The 14,373-nt window shown below is 46.5% G+C and overlaps 1 protein-coding gene across 6 annotated transcripts in view; it reads left to right on the forward strand.

Moving 5' to 3' along the window:
- Positions 1-14,373, forward strand: part of ZHX3 (zinc fingers and homeoboxes 3) — a 46,729-nt gene that overhangs the window by 22,206 nt on the left and 10,150 nt on the right. The window contains exon 1 of one of the 6 annotated variants that reach the window (XM_033074803.2): positions 6,804-7,288. The exons of 4 other annotated variants lie outside the window; for them this stretch is intronic. The gene's annotated coding sequence lies outside the window, so the exon portion shown is untranslated. Of the gene's footprint in view, positions 1-6,803; positions 7,289-13,075; positions 13,316-14,373 lie in introns of those variants that run through there. One more of the 6 variants, XM_033074802.2, reaches the window with a different exon arrangement.

A 14,373-nucleotide genomic window follows, 5' to 3' on the forward strand; every position in this document is an offset into this window, starting at 1 on the left:
CCATCTCATGGGCCTCTCTTCTGTTTTCCTGGGGAAACCAGAACAGGATGATCCATTTAAAGGGTTTTACAGGCACCCAGAGAATGTTCTATTAGGTCCTGGGGCTCCTGGCATAACTGCACTAGCAAGGTGGTTATTTTTATTTTACAGCTCTCCTTGAGCTGTGAAGTGTTCCTTAGCACTGCTCTCAGCTGTTGAGCTTTAAATTGATGGCCAGTTTGGGCAGAGCAGGTTTCTGGTGCTCCTGTGCTGCCTTTCTGCTTTGAACCTGGGTGAATGCTAAGGAGAGGTGATGGCTTTGGGGATAAAGATGATGGCACATGGTCCTGCTCCCCATGGCAGTGTGCAGACAGACAGACCTCAGGCAGATCATTTCATCTCTCCCTGCTTCTTCCCTGTGTGCTCCCTCCCAGTGTGGGGTAACAGCACTGACCACCCCTTTTACCACTCTCAAAATGCCAGGAGAAGCTTTCCAGTGTGCCTGAAATGTGCTGAAACCTTGTGGTTGGAATGGCAGACATCTGGGAGGAAAAGGGGCTGTCTGTCTGCTGTGTGGTGCTGTGAAGGCTCCCTGCCATTCCCATGGGATAAGCTATGGGAAGCCCTCACATGAGGGCTGTGCAAGGGGAGCTGCCTCTGGCTGTCTCTGTTTCTGGTACAGCAGAGTTGAGGGTTGATGCTGAACCTCCTTTGTCCTGGGGGCTGCAGCTCCTCTTCCCTTTGCCATACCCAGGAGTGGATCTGGGAGAGCCTGAGACCCCCACGCTGTGCCCATGAGTGAGCTCCAGCTGGTGTGGGATGCTGTGGTTGGATGGAAATGTTCTTTAGGATGTGGCAGAAAATCAGGCCTCGTGGTGGCTGTGGGTGGGAAAATGCTCTTGGGGAGTATCTGACTGTCCAGAAATATTAAGAATACTGTTATCTCTATTTCCCTCTGCTCACACAGCTGGTCCAGTGGCTTGTGCAGGCTGTTGAGAACCAGCAGTGTGAATTGTGGCCACTCATTTTTGCTGTGAATATATTGTATGAAATTTCTATCACCTGTGCCAGAGGCATGGCCCAGCAGCTGGAAAAGTCCATCCATTTTGGACAGAAGCTTTGCTTTAATCTCCATCCTCCTCTTCCCACAAGCCAAAATCTCAACCCCCTTCTTCTTCAAGGTATCCTGAGTTACTGACTGTGCTGCTGGGTGGGATACTGCAAGGCTGGACAGCTGGCAGCCTCTGGCCTCCAGGGCCAGCAACAGGCTGGGGCTCCTTCTAGAGCAGGGATTGCAAATCTCCAGCTGCAGGTCTGGCTGTTCCCTCAGACTCTCCCTGTAACTAGGAATAAAACTGTCTTGAGCAGCACTCCTGACACTAGCGAAAGGGAAGAAATTGAATTCTCAATGTACAGGATGTGGTATCATTAAGCACTTCTGCTGTCTAACTCTCTTGTTTTTGCCTTTCATGGTTTGTGTGATCTTCCTGCTGGGCCAACAGACATTTAAGGCTGTGGATTTTTTCCCAAGTTGTGAGACTTTTAGTTGTTCAAGTCACTTTGTGTGGGGGGGAGGGTGAGCTCCAGACTGGTGTGTGTGTAAGATCACATGGATGTGTGACTTCTGAAAGTCTTCAGGGCTGTCTGTTGGAGGATCTTGGAGCTCTGGAGAGAGGCTTTGCACATATCTCCTGGGAAATTCTAAAATACCATGGAAATTACTGACCGAGGAAGGGAGGGATGTGGGGAAGATGCCAGACAACAAGGAGGAGGCTGGCAGTAATTTCCTAATGAAGCTGAACCCTGATGAATGGTTTCAGAACACTGATGTACTCTGGGGGATGGCAAGTGACTGTAACCTGAATATCCCACAGACAGGGAACTGCCATCCGTGGGACCTTGCCCATGATAGCAACTTGAGTCATTTATACAGTGAGGGTGTCTCCTGCACCAGCAGCTTCTCAGTGCTCACCAGCACTTGCAGGTGATGATGAGACTTGTGCCTTATTTTAGAAGGGTGGGGAGGATGAAGGGTAGGCATAGGAGCAGCTGGCCATGAATTTTGTGTTGCCCCTGTGGTTGCTGATGTGAAAACACATGGTCCAGAAGAAGCCCAGAGTGGTGGCAGTGCAGCTCTCCAGTGCTCTGCACGGTGCTGCCAAGCATCTCCCCAGCTGTCCCTGGAAGGTGTGTGCAGTGTTCCAGCAGTGATCCATGGAGAGCTCTCTGAAAGAGCCCTGCTGCTCGCTGCTCTGCCTGCCTGGCCCTTTGGGAAGCAGCTCAGTGTGATGGCTCATGGAATTATCACAAGGGGCTCTCATGGGGTTTCTCTAAAGAGCTGCCCAGTCTGCTCCTGATGGGATCAGGGATGAGTCCTGCAGAGTGTGAGTGCTGTCCCCAGCTGCCCTGGTGTGGGAAGCACCTATTCCCTCAGTCCTGTGCTGGTGGCTGATTATGGGCTTGTGCATGGAGGGAGTTCCCGCTGTCCTGAGCCTTACCCAGTGTGACACGCTGTCATTTTGGTGCAGTATCACTAAGATGCTGCCAATTGTGTTCACTCCTAGCCCAAAGAAGAGGTGCCTGGAGGACCATGTTCTCCTAACCTGGCTGTGATTTGGCTGCTGGCCTAGAAATGAAATGCTCCATCATGGCCTTACCAGTGGGTCATCCCCGTTCCTGTGTTTGCAGGCTGCCTGCTGACACAGCATGGACGTTTTTACCTTACTGACTCCTGCAGTTTGCTTTATCCTGCTGTTTTCTTAGTGCTGTGAGACAGAATTAATCATGTTGCTGTGCCCTTTACCCTAATGAGGATAATGAATGTTTTAGACTGGTGTAATGAGACCACTCTTCATTTTTTTCTGAAAAGCCTGGATGGATTCTTGATTTCTGTCTTGCTGAAGTTATAACGCAATTCCTTTGGTGTAAACCAGAAATATTTCTGTTATTTATGGGACACTTTGCACTGAGAACTTTTCCATGTTCATTTGAAGGGCTGGGAAATTTTAAATTTGCAACAGATGGATTTTCTCCAAAGGCTTCAGGTTAAGTCATCTCTAAGGAAATTACAGTCTTCATATGGCAAACTGATTTTTTAAAAATTTACTCTTATTTCATTTCATTCCTCATTCCCATGAAGGATGTTGTTCTCCTCTGCTACTCCTGTACCCAGTCTAACCTAAGTTTGTGCAATTGTTTGTGAAGGGTGGGATGGTTTTGGGAGGGCAAAATGCAGAGTCAGCTCTCCTGTGAGCACTGTAATGATAAAAAACAGGCACAAATCCTTTTTGTTTATTCTTAGCACTCCCCTTTGTCACCTGTCTGCAGGTCTGATTTGGCAAATAGAGTAGCTGTTAGTGAACTCACCCCAGTGGGATGAACTGGGGTGGTGAGGTGGTAACAAAGTCTCTTTGCACTTGTATGGACATATAAAATACTTAGAGAAGTCATCTAATACAGCTATTGGAGATGCACTGACAGGTTCACACCTGGCTGCATGCACAAAAAGTGAGGATTTCCTTGGGCTGTCATTTCTAGGGATGGATTTTTGAAGCCTGTAGCCAAGACCTGAAGATAGGTTTACTATCAGTTGGTGGTAATTGGACTGTACTTGCATAATGATAGTTATTTCCTCCTTCTTATATCTTAAATTTGTTTTATAAGACCATGCTGCAGTGTGACTTAAAGCTTTAAGTGTTTGTCTCTGCTGGCAGTTGGCAATGTATTAGCTGTGATTCTTTACAGAAATAAGTGTTCAGTGTTGGAGCTAAATTGAATAATATGGTGGTGTTTGTGTCTTAATCTTCCAAATAGCTCTGTTAAGTTTGCTGCATTGATGTCTGAAAGGCTTAAAAATAATAAACTCCATTGTATAGAGCTTTGAATACAGAGTGGAAGCTTAGTAATTGCTGGCAGTTCATAGGCAGACTCACTAAAACATGGCAAGGAGGCAATTCTCCCAGCATGCCTGAATTTTTTTAAAAGAATCTCCTTCAGAGCCCTGTGATCCACAAGGTACAAAGTACATCAATATGAATTCAGGCTTGCAGAACTCAGCCTAAAACCCCAAACCCTTTAGTTGCACTGTCATACCAATTTAAAATACCTTTTGTCTGCCTCATCATTCTGCTGGGAGCTGTTTGCATCCCCACCTTTTGGGCAGGGTAGGTGGAGTGGGCTCATCTTGGTTGTCAGCAGAGAGCTGAAGTCCTGAGCCCCCATCCCAGTTCCCTTTGCTCTTCATAGGAAGTGGGGAAAAAACCTAAACACATGGTGGTTTGTTTCTTTTTAATGAGGTTCTCAGGGAATCAAGTGTCAAAAGCAAAGCTCTGAAATCAGGGATCTGACTTTGCTGTTTTCTCAGAAGATGTCTGTAGTTCCCCTGCATCTTTGTGAATGAGTTTTTAAATGAGGAGTTGCAAAGAGCAGCTAAGGAAAAGGCTGGTTGGACTAGCTAGCAGGCATGATTTAAAAAATTAACAAAAAAACCCAAAAAAAAACCCCAATCAACCAATCCACCCCCCCTCAAAAAACCCAAACAAAAAAAGCCCAAAGCAAAACAAGAGAGGGAAAGGAGGGGAATGCGATTTGTTTATCATAACTGAACTTGAAACTAATTTTAAATGTCTGTCTTCTGAGAGTGAGGAAATTCCTTTAGCTTGCAGCAGTAAATAATTGGGATGCTTTCAGCTCACAGCTGATCTAGAGGATGGTGAGTTTTCAACAGTAATTGACTCTCCAGTAAGGCCAATCCATTCCAAGTGTCACAAAACAGCTGGAGGAGGAGGAGAGTCCTGACTTGCACAGTTCATATCACAAATAACCCTTGAACTTTGTTCTGTGTCTCAGAGTTCTGTCCAGAGTGTCTTGACAAATGGTTTTGAACAAATGCAGTTTCTAACCAGGGAGCAAATGACCAGGATTGCATCTGGCTGGCAGGTGCGTGGTCCAGATGCTCAGATTTTGCCCAGAGAGATCTCAAATCAAACCCCAAATCCATTTTTCTCTTGCTATCAATGTGAAAAGACATGGTATTTCAGAGAAGAGGAGAAGGTTGTCCCATGGGAACTCTTGGGGGTCAGTGAATGAGGTGTGGTGGTAGGGATGATGTTTTTCTCCATGCCAAGCTCTTCTTGGCAATTGAGTGGTGAAGGATTTAATGCTGGCTGTGGTGAGCAGGATTTCTGAAACTCAGCTTCTCCCCAGGCTCATCTCAGCAAAGTTTGGCTGTCAGAGATACTGAGCTCTCTTATGCTCTGCCCTTCTCTGTGCCAGCAGGGCCTGTCCTGTGTAGTCCACTTGGGACTTCTGGAAGTCTGTCACTTATGTAGGTGCTAAAAAGGAACTGAACTTATTTGGGAACTGGTGTTCCAGCCGAAGGAGCTGAGCACTTGCCAGTCTGACCATATGCTTTGAAGTCTTTGTGGTTCAGTGCTTTAGTCCAGGATATTGCCTATTTAAGGCAATGGAAGAAAATCCTGTGCCACTCTTGCAGAGTAGGTATGTAAAGTTTAAGCATCAGGACCAATTGGTAGTTCTAGATTTAGATGGTGTCCCTAATTTCCCTCTTCAGTTTTAAGTGGATGCAGCATTCTTCACTTACAGCCTCAACTGTTGTGTTGCATTGTTGTATGGGGTTGAACATCTGCCCCTTCCAGCCACAAAAGTGGCTGTGTTCCAGTGGTGGGTGGTTTCTTTCTATTCAGGGATCCTCTGAGGCCTGGAAAAGCTTGAGTATTAGGCATGACATACTGTCAACTGCTGCAGATCCCCTTGGCTCCTTCCTCCCAACATCTGCAAGGCCAGAGTTGTCCATCTTGGCTTGTCCATGTACAGTGCACAGAGCAGAAAGACCCAATTCCTACCAACTGCTACTGCTGAGCAGGGAGTGGGGCCTCACCAGGAACCTGCCCATCCCATGCAGAAGACATTTGTGGACCCAGCCTGTAGCAGAAGAGAGGGAAGAGCTATCACCAGCTCCCTCAGGAGGGCTGTGTTGCTGGACCGCGGTCCTGGGATCTTTCTCCACTCAGGATGCTCATCCCCCATCCAGCAGCTCTGCTGTAGCCGTGGGGTGGGGATGGAGCAGGCAGAGCAGCAGACCTGGCAGGAGCACAGTGCACCACACTAAAGGTTTGGATGCTAAAGCAGAGCAGTGGTGAGGGACAAGGTGCCTGTCTCACACAGGTCTCTCAGCCCAGTGTGTTTTTCCCTGCAGCATTGTTTCCCTGATTGACTGGCGTTGGCTTGGCAAAAGCCTTTTGAATATTCATTTGGCTGACGGGAGATGAGAGTGCAGTAGCTCCTTGAAATCAGCTTGGGGAGGGGAAGCAAATAAGACTGCCTTTTTCTCACTCCTAGTGCTACTTGAACTCTCTCAAATGCATGCTTCACATGGATAAATGATTGCGGAGGCCTCAGCCTACCTAACAAGCCTGCTGTTGTACAGCAAAAATTATAGTGCTTGCATACTTGCCATCCTCATTTAAAAGCCCATTCCTCATTAATATCACTTGATGCATATTACTGCAGCTCGAATGCCATTCCTCTTCTTCCCACCCATTTCCTTGTCTGGCTGTGACATACAGGAACTACACCCAGTGCTTGACTCGCCTCTCCTGACCTTTTGTAACTTGGCTCCAAACTCCTTTTTTTGGGTCTTTTGCAAAACACTGTCAGAAGGGAAAAATCCTTTGTTAAAACACAGCCAACTCCTGCCTCAACGTGGAACAGTTTGTTCTGCTGAAAGAATGAGCCAGTTCAGTGAGCAGAAAAACATTGCCATAAACCAGCGGGCTCAATAAGCTGCAAAAGCCATCGGCTGCACGCAGCGTCTGAAAGGACGACTCTGAAGCAGAATCCATGGGGATGGAAAAAAATAATCCACGATCCCAACCTGCCAAACCCCGTTTCTTTGCTTTCTGACAAAGTATTTTGCAGTTTTCTTTTTGATTATAGCAACTGTAAGTGGAGGAATGGTAGCTGAGGCTGAGCCAGGACGTAACGCGGCTCTCGAAGCTGCATATTGCAAAAGGGCACGGGGATGAAGTAATCCAAAAATGCTCAGCTGGGAAGGGGCTGCAGCACTCATAGTCATCAGGCTGTGCTGCAGATGATCAGCTCCAGCGCCTCTGGTACTGTTTAGTAGCTTGGTTTAGTCCTTCCCACCCACATCTTGTTTTAAAGCTCTGGGCACTCTTTACTTCCCTGGAATTGCTGCGGGTCTGTCCCTTATGCGGCTGCTCGGTAACTGGTGATCAGCCTGGCTTCAGCAAGCTGTTCTTCATTCCACAGGGGACTTGGCTGCTCGGTGAGAAACCTGTGTGACAGGCTTTTGGGTTTGTGTCTGCAGTGGGATCGTTTTGGTGCTGGTATAAAAGCTGACACTGGTTTTCTTTTAACAGTAAATGTTGTGCTGGTATTAGAGCTGTGGTTCCTGCACTTGGGGTGATGGCCCCTCGATCAAGGTCACTGTATGGAGGTGCTGTGCAAGCCTGGCAGTGGGGTTGTGAGCAGGGGTACATCAGAAAGGTGGGCTCCAAGGCTTCCCCAGGATGATTCCTTGGGAAAGGGCAGGCTGTAGCAGCACTGAGAGCACAGTGGGGCTGTGGCACTGTGGGTGCTCTGTTGCCATTGGGTGCTCACACCTGTGAGCTCCTCACCAGCTCAGCCAAGCATTTCCTACTGATTTAAAAGTCTCAGATATCCTTGTTGGAAATTTGTCTTGGACAGAGATCTACCTCTGATGCCTATTGCACTGCTCTGAGCTCCCCAGTAGATTTTTGTCTTGGAGCTAGTTCAGCAATTTCAGGTAATAAAAACACAAAGTGTATTTTAGGTGTAACCTGTTCATATTCACATACATTCTGAAGGGCTGCATCTGCCAAAGCTGGGTTTGTCCTGTGGAAATGGTGATGCAGGACAATGAGCTCTGAGGGTGGGGTCACAATGCATGTGGCACACCTGAGGTGGTGTGGCAGGATATAAATGACATGTGGGGCTGTTTGAGGTGCCTGTGTTTTCAGATGAAGTCACAAAGCCCTGCAAGCAAAGAAAACATCTTAGAGAAAGCACAAGGGGCTGAAATGGGAACTCCAGTTTGTTTACTAGCATGGTCATGCTGTCCTGTTCAGACACAACCAACCTGCTGGCAGTCACCAGTGTGAGGTGATGGGATATCCTGATAATCATGAGCTGGGGGACTTCTTGAAGCTCTGGTAATGCTATCTGGTGTCCTCTGCTGGTAGTGCTAACCTCAGAGCTGGCTCTGGTGAGATGTCATTATCTGTCTGCTGGGCCTTTTGCTTTGGGGGAATGCCGGGAATGTTTTGCAGCATGGACAGAATCTGAGGATTGAAGCTGTGGAGGTGGGTCCCTAGGATGTTGGAACTGTGAACCCTGCTAAGGTAGTGCAATGCAGAGCAAATCTGTAATGAAGCCTCTGTGCCAAAAGAGATTATTACTTTTTTGGAAGATGTTAATGGTGTGATTACATAACATTTATTTTGTGCTCAATCAAACGGATGAGGGCAGAGGAAAAGGAGTGAATTAATGTTAGTGATGTTCAAACAGAAGCACGCAAAGCTCTGAGGGATGATCAGTGGTTTTGTTTTGATGTGTGTCGTGGTGGTTGTTTTTTATTCCTCACATTCTCCTGAAATACAGCACACAGGCTTGTCTCTAAGGGGGGCACATTGCCAATAGTCTAAAGGTTATATTATCCCAGTGACCTATTTTTATACTTTAATCGTGTTCTGTTTCAGCCGGCTCTTTCTAACCTTCCATCTTGCTCAGTTTTGTGCTTGTCTGGGAAAAAAAAAAAAAAAAAGCAGAGATAATTGCCCTTAGTCCCTGAGTGCTGAGGGAGCCTCTGCCCAGATACCAACACACAGGAGAGGTGCTGCTGTTACAGCACAAGAGCAATCCAAACACACAGCTCAGAAATGGGTGACAACTTGAGACAGGGGATGAGGAGCACTGTGGGGCAGAGGAGAGAGGGCTTCTTTCAAAGGCAGGTTTTCAGGTTTTAAATGGAGAAGTTCGGAGAAGGGTGAAATTTTAATGAATAGCTCTGTTTAACTGGTCTAAATGGAAAAGACGCTTTTCTGCTCTAGGCCTGCCAAGGAATGGAGAATGAATACGATTGTTCGGTCAACCAGCTCCCACTGCATTTAGACTGTACCCGCGGTTTCAAAGCCAGGCTTAAGCTACAAAGCACCCTGACCAGTTGGCATAAAGAGAAATTGTTCCTTAGTACAAACGTTGACTGTGATGCTGCTTGAAGCTCAAAACTGCTGAAGTTTGTGCGCGTGTTTGTACATTCGTGCAGCGCGAAATAATAAGATGTGAAGAGCCTTTCTTGCCTGCGTGGCCTCTCTGGGGCTGTGGTTATTCTATTGCTGGTGGCTCTGCTAGATGGTGTTAAGATCACCTGAGGTTTGAGTGCTTGCAGAGTTAGTGCGGTATCAGTCTGCTCTGGAGGGGAAAATCTCACTAACTGCTCATTGATGAACTTGCAGTTCTGAATGGGGTTAAACCCCAAAAGAATTAAGTGTGTCATGGCCTTGGCTGGGTTATGAACCAGGTTTTGTGTGGCAGACACTATCTCCAGGTGCAAGGGCATGGCATGAGGATGTGTGCCAGAAGCCAGGGTGATGCTTTGCTGCTGGCATTTTTAGGCTGCTGGAGATGTTCCCATGCTGTGACTTCCTCCCAGCTGCAGCCTTTGCAGGGTTACTCAGGGAGGATGCTGGACTCCAGCTAGCTGGGATGCACAACCACAGAGTGGGAACAGAAGAGCTCAGCCCTGCCAAATCTTGCCTTTTCTCCTTCCCAGAGCCATGCTGGTACAGCTGGCAGAGAGGTCCCACCCACACCTTGGAAATTTCTCTGGAGAGGTGATCTGTCAGTATAGAAGGACAGGGATGTGGCCTGGAGAGGTGTTTGCTGAGATGTCTATCCACACAGTGTGTCCCTGGGATGGATTAGCAGTAGCCCCACTGGCATGTTTTAGCAATAAATAATTCTAACCAGTGAAACTCCTACATGACTTCTCGTCAATGGACTGCAAAAGCAGAAGGAATATTAATGGCCATCCAAAGAGGAAGAATCCCAGGACTGCCCTGGCTGGCAACAGGATGGCCATGGGCCTGTACCCCAAATACATGGACCTGTTTATCCTCCCTTCCCCAGCAGCATGGTAAATGCACCCAGTCCCAGGCTCTGAGCTGGCTCCCAGTGCTGCCCAGGGCAAACTGGGTGCCTGTCATGATGAGGGGACCTGCTGTCAAACACAGTGGGATGTTTGTGGGGGTGGGAAGTGGGCCCAGCCCTCAGGTTTGGGTTGATGGTCCTGGCCATAGGGATAATTTATTTCATGTCCTGGCTAGTTACAATATGATTGGGAAGTCATCTGGAACCCCCAAAGACAGCGCTGCATATTCTGACCCTGGCTGGAGGTAGAGCCTGCGGGGGAGAGACAAAAACTCAAAAACACCAATGTTTTTTCCTCCTTTGATTTCTTCCTCTTTCCCCCCTCATATGATGCTATCAGCTGGGGCCTGCAGAGCTTCAACTTAAAAACAAACCGCTTTTATTTAAAGTGCCAATATTGTGCTTGGCTCCATATGAGACAGAAACATTAACTTTGTCTCTGACCTGGGGAGCGTGTCTGCCTGCCTAGCAGGCACTGAAAGTGTTGAGAAAACTGTTATTTTACTTCTATTTTGGTACTGATTTTTAAAAATCTGCTTTTTTATTAATGTCATTTTATTTTAATGGAGCATTCCCTCTTCAGCAGAGCCCACAGAACATGCAGCCATCCTTTGTGTCCCCGTGGAGCTTTGTCCCTGGTGTCAGCCTTGGCACCCAGGAGCTGGCAGGGGACTGTGCTGGGCACAGTATTCCTGTGCCTGGGCAGTGGGACTGGAGCTGCTGTGTCCTGGCTGCTGCTGCTGCTGCCTGGTGGGTTTTCTGGTTGCTGTTTCTAGGCGAGGTTTGCAAAAGGTCACAAAAAATTAATCTTCTAACTGGGGACCTTGGCACTGCGTGCAGTGAATGTTTTGCATTAAGAACCTAACTCGTTAATTCAGTGAAACATTTAAAACCAAACCAGTTATATCCAGCCAAGCTGGAAAAAGCTGAAAGTTCATACTCAGCAGTGCAGATTTCGAAACCTCCCTTTGTTAATCTCTGCAGAAGTAAATTTTCTGCTATTGCAGAGCTCACTGTAACTGGTCTGGGCATTGTTTCCCTCAGCAGAGGCAAAGCTGTTCTGCAGAGGATTGATTGTGTACCTGGAACTGCCACCTTTCCCTCCAGCCTTAGTTTCTATGAGCATCACTGGGAAAACACTGGTTTTACTCTGCTTTAAGTCAGTTTTCCCTCAAATTTCCAGCAACAGGGATGGTTTAGCTGTACTGGATATTTGACCTGCTTACTCTGCTACCTTGCTATGTAATTAGCAGGTGTAAATTAAACTATGAATTCAAGTACAACAACTTTGTCTTCCTGGCTCTAGGTAACTCCTCCATTCAGCTTTGTCTCTTTGTTCCAGTTAATCATTAAATAATACATAGGCAATACAGTTCTTCACTCATGGCTGTGCAGAAGGGTCTGAGGCATCTGCAGTGGTGATACATACACTGAGATCAGTTGTGAGGATCTTTTTCAATTGATTATTTTTTCTGCCATTAATTTATCCTATCCATTAGAACAGCCTCACTTATTTTAATGAGGAACAAATCAGTAAATTATCCATTCTGCTATATATTAGTGGTGTATTAAAGTATTAAGTGCATTCCAGAAGGTGAGCAGTGAATAAAACATGCTCCCAACATGTGGTTATGCAACTGTTCCATGGAAATGAAATGGACAAACAGTACACTTGATTAATTTTTTTCTCCCCAGTAAATTACCACTGTGATTCACTTCCAGCTAAAATTTGCAATCTGTGTTCTCAGGTGGCATTAATATTGGAGCCCCGCAGGAGAGCTGTGGTGGCTGGGGCTGCTTTGATTGCATTTTTAAGGAAAGTTGTTGGAGAGAGCACAGAGTTTGATGCAAACGTGCTGGTAAATGAAATGCAGAGCTTTTAGGTTCTCTGTAGGTGGGTCAGGCCATTCACATTTACCCGAAATAATGGTGATGGAGTGCTCGGGAGAGGCACTTTGTTAATGCGGCACAATGGGGGTCTTTGTGTGTCGATGTTGCTTTGTATCAAATTTACTCTGTTGACAGATAAAAATCATTCTTTTGATATCTGGAGACTCCATAAACACTGGGTCAGATCTGTCAGGGACTGGAGCTGTCTTAGTAATGGAGACTGGAGTTTGCTGGAAAGAAAAAAGCTTGCAGAGGGCTCAGCAGCTTCTCCCTGTGTTAAAGCTGCAGGATAAAATGAAATAAGTACTCTTTTTTACCATTGCTTCTCTGACATGAAACTCCTCTCAGCCTTTAAAGCTGTATTTTGTAGCCCTCAGGCTGATCTTACTGCTTTTTCCCTAACTGACTGGACTTGGAAAGGTCATCTCAGCCTGCTAGACTGTGTAATATTTAACTTAGCATCAAAAATGAGGATCTCGGGATTGGTGTCAGATGGATGCTGTTCCCCTCTGAATAGCACAGCCCATTCATAGTCATCCAAATATTCCACTTGCTAATGCTAATGAATAACTTTGTGGCCCTCTGCAGAGGGCAGGACTAACCACGAGAAGGTGGGATGGCATAAAGCATGTATTGAGAGGTGCAATCCACACCGTCTAAATCCAGCTCACGGCTTTAATACCTGGTTTATTTATAGATTTTTCTTAAAAAAAGTTATAACTTCTAGCTCTTCATGATGCCTTAGCATAGCAAGCAGTCTTTTCTGATGCCAAGTTCAGTGATGACTAAGAGTGTTTACAGGACTGTTTTGTAATCTCAGATCAGCCCACATGAACGGGAAGTTACGTTTTCCCGTCAGTCTTTCAAATGGTGCCTGAGCGTTGCTGAGGCCAGAGCCAGCCATCCAGGCTCTCCCGTTTGGAAAAAATGATGTCAGCTTTCAGAACAAGCTTTGAAAAAATATCTAATAAAGTTAGGGAGGTCGTTTGAAATTGCACTTCCTCCATTTGAATATTTTTTCTATTTTTTTGCATGAGGATCTTTCATTCCTCTGTTCTAAAAACTGCCAACAAAACTAAGCACAGGAGGTATTGCATAAGCACCACCAAGCCATTTGCCTGATCTGCATTTCTCAGTGCATGAGATCAGCTCCAAGTATCTGATCTGAGAAAGCTGCTGGTGCACAACTGCTGTAACTGATAGGAATTACCTCTGTGAGTCATCTCATAGGATGGTAAGTCCTTTTTTTTTTTTTTTAAAGTTCAAGTTTTTATGAGTGTTTTTATAAAGCTCAGTCGCTGTTACTGTAAATCTCAGGGAAATCTGGCACAGTGTCTTTGTAATATGAATCAGTGTGTCCATATGCTTCCAAGTGACCTTGCAGTCTGGAAAAATACCATTTTATCCCCCTGTTGAAGAAAAGAAAAAAAGCAGAGTTGCTGTAGAAAGGGTTGACAGAGGGGTGTCACCAGGCAGATGACTCCTGGTGCCAGCTACAGCAATCTTACTGCCCTGGGGTCATGATCTCAGGCACTGAGCATTTGCTGTGCAAGTAGGAAAGCGACATCAAGCCAGGAATAAGGTTGTGGCTAATGCCTCAGCCAGCCCTGGCCTTCCACAGGCTGGAGCACTTCAGGGTCTGCTTTATCTCCAGAGGAGGAAAAAAAAAAGAAAAAAGAAAAAGAAAAAGTTATTGTGAGTTGGTTGCTTGGGTTTTGCTTATTTTTGTTCGGTTTTGGTTTTAAATGTAACAAATCTCTGGTTAGCCCAAGCCCAGTGAGATGGGCTTGCACTGACGAGAAATTACACTTTGTTAGGGAATATCCCAGCTCTGGGTGGTGTGACTGCCAAAAGCTGCAGAGGTGGTGGGAGGCGAAGGCTGGGAGCCAGGAACATTGTGATGCTGCTCTTGAGCTTTGGGGCCTTTACCTTGTCTGTGGCTCCAGAGGAGGACTCACACATGCTGTTGGAACAGCAATGAAATGTACACACGAAGGGCATCTCCCAAATGCTTTGCAGGCTTGCTGAGCAAGGAGAGCTAAAATACTGCAGCCTCCTCACTCACAGCAGCAGCTCTGGGTGTCTGCAGAGATTCTTGGCACAGGCACAGTTCTCTGAGCTGGCAAGAAACTTCCCCATGGGATGGATGGGAAATGCTGATTTGGAAAAAATTGAAATGTTCTGTGGGGAATATGTGGATTTTTTATCCTTTTTGTGTGATGGAAAGCAGGCAGCTTTCCCAGGTGAGCCTGCCTGGTGTTATCTCCTGTGTGAGACTGAGCTGGGACCTGG

Source organism: Catharus ustulatus, chromosome 17 (genome assembly GCF_009819885.2).
Source record: "Catharus ustulatus isolate bCatUst1 chromosome 17, bCatUst1.pri.v2, whole genome shotgun sequence".
NCBI lineage: Eukaryota > Metazoa > Chordata > Aves > Passeriformes > Turdidae > Catharus > Catharus ustulatus.